The following is a 7,654-nucleotide window of genomic DNA, read 5'->3' as shown; positions in this document are numbered from 1 at the left end:
CCCGGTGTCCTGGCTAAATTCCAATCTGGCCCTCAAACCATCACGGTCACCTAATAATCCCCAGTTTACAATTGGCTCATTCATCCCCCTCCTCTCCCCTGTAACTATTCCCCAGGATGTTGCTGGAAATGAGAATGTGTTCAATAAAATAACAGATAATAGAAAATTGTTAGTACAGTGGACTTGGAAAGTATTCAGACCCCTTGACTTGTTCCACATTTTATTACGTTACAGCCTTATTATAAAACTCTTTTTTTTTTATCCTCTCATTAATCTACACACAGTAGCCCATTTTTGCAAATGTATAAAACAATATATATATAACATTTACATAAGTATTTAGACCATTTACTCAGTACTTTGAAGCACCTTTGGCAGCGATTACAGCATCGAGTCTTCTTGGGAATGACGATACATTTTTTATTTATTTAATCAATTTTAGAATAAGGCTGTAATGTAACAAAATGTGGAAAACGTAAAGGGGTCAGAATACTTTCCGAATGCACTGTATATCTGTATTGGCTGTTAATGTTCACTTAATGATAAGTAATACTAAAGGAATTATACAGTCCATATTGTTGTTTGTCTTGGTGTTTTATGGTTTAGTTTTTTAGAAACACTTTCCTGACACTTCACTAATAACTGATATTGACTGATGTTGACTGAAGTACTGCTGCCATATTGCAGCCAACTCATCCAAAGCTGATTAATTTGATGTCCTACATTTTAAGAACAAATTAAACTTCAGCCATTATCATTTAATTCGAACTACATGCAATCTTCCCATTCATTGCATTAAGTGACAGCACCACTTCTGGGAACTGCACCTTTGTAGTGACTTATCAAATTTCAAATGCATTGATCTAAGAACTAGATCCATTAGTCCAAGGCTCTCCAACCCTGTTCCTGGAGAGCTACCCTCCTGTAGGTTTTCAAACCAACCCCATTTGTAACTAACTTGACTAACATTTTGTAACTAACCTGACCAAAATCAGGTGCACTAGATTAGGGTTGGAGTGAAACCTACATGACAGTAGCTCTCCAGGAACAGGGTTGGAGTGAACCTACAAGACAGTAGCTCTCCAGGAGCATGGTTGGAGTGAACCTACAAGACAGTAGCTCTCCAGGAGCATGGTTGGAGTAAACCTACAAGACAGTAGCTTTCCAGGAACAGGGTTGGAGTGAACCTACAAGACAGTAGCTCTCCAGGAACAGGGTTGGAGTGAACCTACAAGATGGTGGTGGTGGTAGTTGGAGGAGCTGAGGTGGTTGGAGGAGCTCAGGTGGTTGGAGGACCTGAGGTGGTGGTGGTAGTTGGAGGAACTGAGGTGGTTGGAGGAGCTGAGGTGGTGGTGGTAGTTGGAGGAGCTGAGGTGGTTGGAGGAGCTGAGGTGGTGGTGGTAGTTGGAGGAGCTCAGGTGGTTGGAGGACCTGAGGTGATGGTGGTGGTGGTTGGAGGAGCTGAGGTGATGGTGGTAGGAGGAGCTATGCTGATGATTGTATTGGATTTATTTTGATCTGTTAAAGACATTGAATACATGTTGTTCAGTATATTTACTACATTTAGTATGTTTAATTTTTGGGGTCTGTGAAGTAAGTTCATTTAAAGTTATGTGATTTGGTATACAGTACCAGTCAAAAGTTTGGACACACCTACTCATTCAAGGGTTTTTCTTTATTTTTTACTATTTTCTACATTGTAGATTAGGTGAAGAAATAACACATATGGAATCATGTAGTAACCAGAAAAGTGTTAAACAAATCAAATCACAATATATTTTATATTTGAGATTCTTCAAAGTAGCCACCCTTTACTCTGATGACAGCTTTGCACATTCTTGGCATTCTCTCAACCAGCTTCACATGGAAGGCTTTTCCAACAATCTTGAAGGAGTTCCCACATATGAGCAATTGTTGGCTGCTTTTTCTTCACTCTGTGTTCCAACTCATCCCAAACCATCTCACTTGGGTTCAGGTCGGGTGATTGTGGAGGCCAGGTCATCTGATGCAGCACTCGCATCACTCTCTTTTTGGTCAAATAGCCCTTTCTCAGCCTGGAGGTGTGTTGGGTCATTGTCCTGTTGAAAAACAAATGATAGTCCCACTAAGCGCAAACCAAATGGGATGGCGTATCGCTGCAGAATGCTGTGGTAGCCATGCTGGTTAAGTGTGCCTTTATTTCTAAATAAATCACTGACTGTGTCACCAGCAAAGCACCCCCACACCATCACATCTCCTCCTCCATGCTTCACAGTGGGAACCACACATGCGGAGATCATCCATTTACCTACTCTGCGTCTAACAAAGACACAGCGGTTGGAACCAAAAATATCAGAATTTGGACTCATCAGACCAAAGGATAGATTTCCACCGGTCTAATGTCCATTGCTCGTGTTTCTTGACCCAAGCAAGTCTCTTCTTATTATTAGTGACCTTTTGTATTGGTTTCTTTGCAGCAATTCGACCATGAAGTCACGCAGTCTCCTCTGAACAGTTGATGTTGAGATGTGTCTGTTACTTGAACTCTGAAGCATTAATTTGGGCTGCAATCTGAAGTGCACTTGATTTTATTTTATTTTATTAGGATCTCTTTTAGTCCCCATTTGGACTAATCTTCCAAGAGTCCTTAACATTAAAATACAATTTATAATACAAAAACACTTTCACATATAACACACTATTACAAACATACATAATACACTAGCATAATGACCCAAAAAATACTCAATCTAAAAAATTATTGATTCTTCATCTACTATAGTCCCACAACATTTCTATATACTATATTTAAATTGTTTTTAAATCATGTTTAAACTTATATATTGAAAGGTTTCTAGTTTGCTCAGTTAATTTATTCCATTTCTTTATTGCTCTAAATCGAAATGTTCTTTTGCCCATTTCTCTTTTCTGTCTGGATAACGCATAGATGGTGGACAATCTATTCTTAGTATTTACGGAATGTCTGTCCCTTACCAACTGAATACCGTTGTGAATAGAACTTGGCCGTTTTAAATGATGTATATTATAAAATAAGCATGTTTTTTTCAATTATCTTGTCGATTGATGACCAACCATGACTGCAACAAAATAACCATATCTCCGCCTTAAAACAATCCTTGCTGCTTTATTCTGTGCATTCTGCAGCCTCCTAACTTCACTAGATGATGCATTTCCCCAGACCACCGAACAATAGTTCACTTGACTCTCAACCAATGCCTGTGTTATTTGCTGAAGGATTTTCCCTGGTAAATATTTAGCTATCCTTCTGATTATGCATGCTGTTTTAATAAATTTTTTTACATAGATTAGTTATTTGACACGATCATGATAAGCAGTTGTCTAGCTGCACTCCCAATAGTTTGGTTTCTGACACTTCTTCAATTTGTACTCCTCCCTTACTTAATTGTATCCCATGCTGTTTTGGCCTTTTCCTAGTTGAACAGACCAACATAACTTTGGTTTTCTTTGTGTTTAAAGCAAGTTTGTTTTGGCAAACCCATTTCCTGATGATCTCCAAATCTCCTTGCAAAGCTTGCTGTACCTCTTGAACTGATTGTCTTAACTGTGTTCCATACCTTTTTAGAATCATTTTTACAATCAGTAAAAGCATTGTTGTAAAATAACTTTTTTTCCCTTCGATTCAATTTAACTGCATAATTACGTAATGTTCTATAATTCTGTTCATCAATTTCTCATTTTGACTTGGCTGCTAAGACTTTTGCCATATTTCTTTGAGAAAAAGCCTCACCCAGTTCATCATCAATCCAAGGAGATGGACGGGCACCAACTGTTCTCTTTCTTATAGGGGCATGATAGTCCATTACCTCAGTGAGCAAATCAATAAAACATTCTGTAGCGTGATTTAAATCATCCTCTAGATAAATCAGCTCCCAGGGTACAGCAGCTAAATCATTTAGAAATAACTCATGATTAAATGTTTTAAAATGTCTTTTGACCACAATCCTAGGGGGTTTCTTCGGAACCTTGGTGTTCATGGTTATGGTCACAATATTATGGTCTGTCCAGCCCACTGGCATTGATCTGGCTTTTAAGCATTGCAATGGTATATTACAGAAAATCAGATCAATGCATGTGTCTGAACGATGACCCAACTTAATTGAAGATCTAGTAGTATCATTAACCATTTGTTTCAAACCACAGTTCTTAGCATATCTCATCAATTTTGTTCTATTCGAATTATTGTGATCCTTCCAATTTATATTAAAATCCCCCAAGATAAATACATCTCTGTTGGTATCTATGGCCTGGTCAAACCCAGTACATAAGTCATCCAGATAGGACACCTTAGAGCTAGGAGGTCTATACACACATCCTACCAATATGGGTGCCTGGTGAGGTAGATGTACTTGAGCCCATAGTGCCTCTACTTGACCTACATTAAGGTCATCCCTCCTCTTAAAAGGTATATGATTCTGAATATACAGTGCAACACCCCCACCATTCCTGTTCCTGTCCCTTCTCAGTAGACTACATCCTTGAATGTTAATTTGCCCATCATTTACAGATGCATCTAAATGCGTTTCGGTCAAGGCCAAAATATGAATATTATTTATGTTGACCAAGTTAAAAACCTCATGTATTTTGTTAGGAAGGCTACATACATTAACCTGAGCTATATGCAGCCCTTTCCTTATCAAGTGGAGATCAATATTGCATGCATTTCTTATAGTTGAAGTTGTCATGATACACTACAACACACAAACTCAGTTTTAAACATTACATTAAAATAACCAGGGAGTTACTCTAGAGTCCTGATACAGTTGCCCGTTGATATAAAGTTTATCCATCACCATGGAGACCATGGACCATGGAGACAGTGCAGGTGCATTTATACGGAGACTTGATTACACACAGGTGGATTGTATTTATCATCATTAGTCATTTAGGTCAACATTGGATCATTCAGAGATCCTCACTGAACTTCTGGAGAGAGTTTGCTGCACTGAAAGTAAAGGGGCTGAATAATTTTGCACGCCCAATTTTTCAGTTTTTGATTTGTTAAAAAAGTTTTAAATATCCAATAAATGTCGTTCCACTTCATGATTGTGTCCCACTTGTTGTTGATTCTTCACAAAAAAATACAGTTTTATATCTTTATGTTTGAAGCCTGAAATGTGGCAAAAGGTCGCAAAGTTCAAGGGGGCCGAATACTTTCGCAAGGCACTGTATATCCAAGATATCAAGCTAAATTCTTCGCTATTCAGCTCGTTCAGTCCTTAGCTTATTGATGAGCTTCCCCTGGCTGCAGATCAGATTGATTGTGGTATTAGTTTGTCTGATTCAGCTGTAGCGAGCACTTAACTCTAATGAACTTATCCTCTGCAGCAGAGGTAACTCTGGGTCTTCCTTTCCTGTGGCGGTCCTCATGAGAGCCAGTTTCATCATAGCGCTTGATGGTTTTTGCGACTACACTTAAAGAAACTTTCAAAGTTCTTGAAATTTTCCAGATTAACTGACCTTCCTGTCTTAAAGTAATGATGGACTGTCGTTTCTCTTTGCTTATTTGAGCTGTTCTTGACATAATATGGACTTGTTCTTTTACCACATAGGGCTATCTTCTGTATACCACCCTTACCTTGTCACAACACAACTGATTGGCTCAAATGGATTAAGGAAAGAAATTACACAAATTAACTTTTAACAAGGCACACCTGATAATTGAAATGCATTTCAGGTGATATCTCATGAAGCTGGTTGAGAGAATGCCAAGAATGTGCAAAGCTGTCATCAAGGCAAAGGGTGGCTACTTTGAAGAATCTCAAATATAACATATATTTTGATTTGTTTTACACTTTTTTGGTTACTACACGATTCCATATGTGTTATTTCATAGTTTTATTTCATAGCTTCACTATTATTATACAATGTAGAAATTGTAGTAGTAAAGAAAAACCCTTGAATGAGTAGGTGTGTCCAAACGTTTGACTGGTACTGTACACAACATTTGAAGTTGTTTTATTTTTAAGTTTGAACATTTGAAGTTATTTTATTTTTAAGTTTGAACATTTGAAGTTGTTGTTGAAACACAGTCACCAAAAACCTGATCTAATTTGAATATTCATACATATTCTAGCACACAGAATGTTGGCAAGTTTCCTAGAATTGTTTGCCAGAAGTTCACAAGTTGCCGCAAATTTACCACAACAGTTTGGCCCAAAACTAATTTGCATATGAAAATACGAGCTTGACGCAAAGGTTTACGACAACTGTTTGCCAGAAGCCTGCTTTTTCGTTAAGAGATGGTCTGAAGATCAGCCTGTGTTGTGTTTTCACTGGAGACCAGACTTCGTTGTGTTTTCACTGGACACCAAAGCTCGTGTGGGGGAGGCCTTGCAGAGACCGAAAGGTTGTGAGTTCAAATCCCAAGTGAGGTTGACCCCAAGTAATAAGATTTTTTCTGGCAAAACCACACTCATCGTATTTCCCAGGATGCTCTATGCAGTTAGATTTTTATAATTGTTTCTTTCAATATCTGTGTTTTTGATTAACGCGCAGTCTGAGCAAGGTATAGCTAATCTCATACTATTCAACACATTTTCCATGAAGCTGAGAAAAAATCTTGCTGTTTTAAAGCAAATTTCCCGCAATTATTTTCATATTGCCTGAACTGTACTAGGCGCCAGAAGCTCAGTAAACAGAGAGTGCAAAAAGTTGGGGAAAGCTGAACTATTTGCAAATTTCCTGTGATATCTCAGCACAAGCGGTTTACTATATTTTCCAGTCCATGCTGAATTGGTGGTTGATACATTCCTTTCCTAGCATGTGGGCTTGCTGCTGGAAAGAAACCCCTACACAATGTAGCCTAAAACAAAACCGTCACTCTGCACTTGTTTGTATTCGTGATCGCTATGTGGCTGTTTTTTTCCAGCAGCAAGCCTACAGCATGCAGCAACAGGCAAAAATAGGCGTTCCTCGCTTTCAGCGGAAATCCGCTGTCAGAGTGCTATGACTGTATTGTTTTAGGCTACAAAATACTCAACAAGTTTTAACCTTTGACGTGTTTAGAAAAAAATAATAGTTCATTTTTATACAGCCATAATTACCACAGCAGCACTATAACTTGGTTAATGGTATACTTTAATTTGCATAAAAGTTATCTTTCTTAAATTACTTTTACATTTAATCTTGCCTTGAATGATATCCTCATCCAATTCTCTTTCACTTTGCCTAAAGTGTCAACTAAAATAGAACACATCTGATTGAAAGATAACCTGCTGTAAAATGTATACTGAAACTTGCATGAATGAACTTCAAATGAAACTGATCAAAATCATTTCTACGTACATTTATCAGGCTGTACGTAATGTAAAGGTTGCGCGTAAATGTTATCTTCTGGTCTAAGACCTAAAACTGATCTAATCATGCATGGTGGCCTTGTCTGTGTCTTGAAACCTGGACACAAAAACAGCTCTTCAGAGATACAGAAAATGCTGTGGACAGTGAGGAGGAAGACAACAGAGTATCACTTACTGAACAGATGAGAGAAGTGTAGAGAACCAGCAAACCACTGATCCAGGAGTTAGAGGCCAGGAAGAATCATGTGATCTCCTCTGGTGTGTATGCATCAAAAGGTTTTAGAACCCTAAACTGTGGGTGGATGAGCCCTCAATCCCAAATTGACCCTTAGGTGTTA

Source organism: Oncorhynchus clarkii, chromosome 9, assembly GCF_045791955.1.
Source record: "Oncorhynchus clarkii lewisi isolate Uvic-CL-2024 chromosome 9, UVic_Ocla_1.0, whole genome shotgun sequence".
In the NCBI taxonomy this organism is placed as follows: Eukaryota; Metazoa; Chordata; class Actinopteri; order Salmoniformes; family Salmonidae; genus Oncorhynchus; species Oncorhynchus clarkii.
This window is presented reverse-complemented; position numbering follows the sequence as displayed.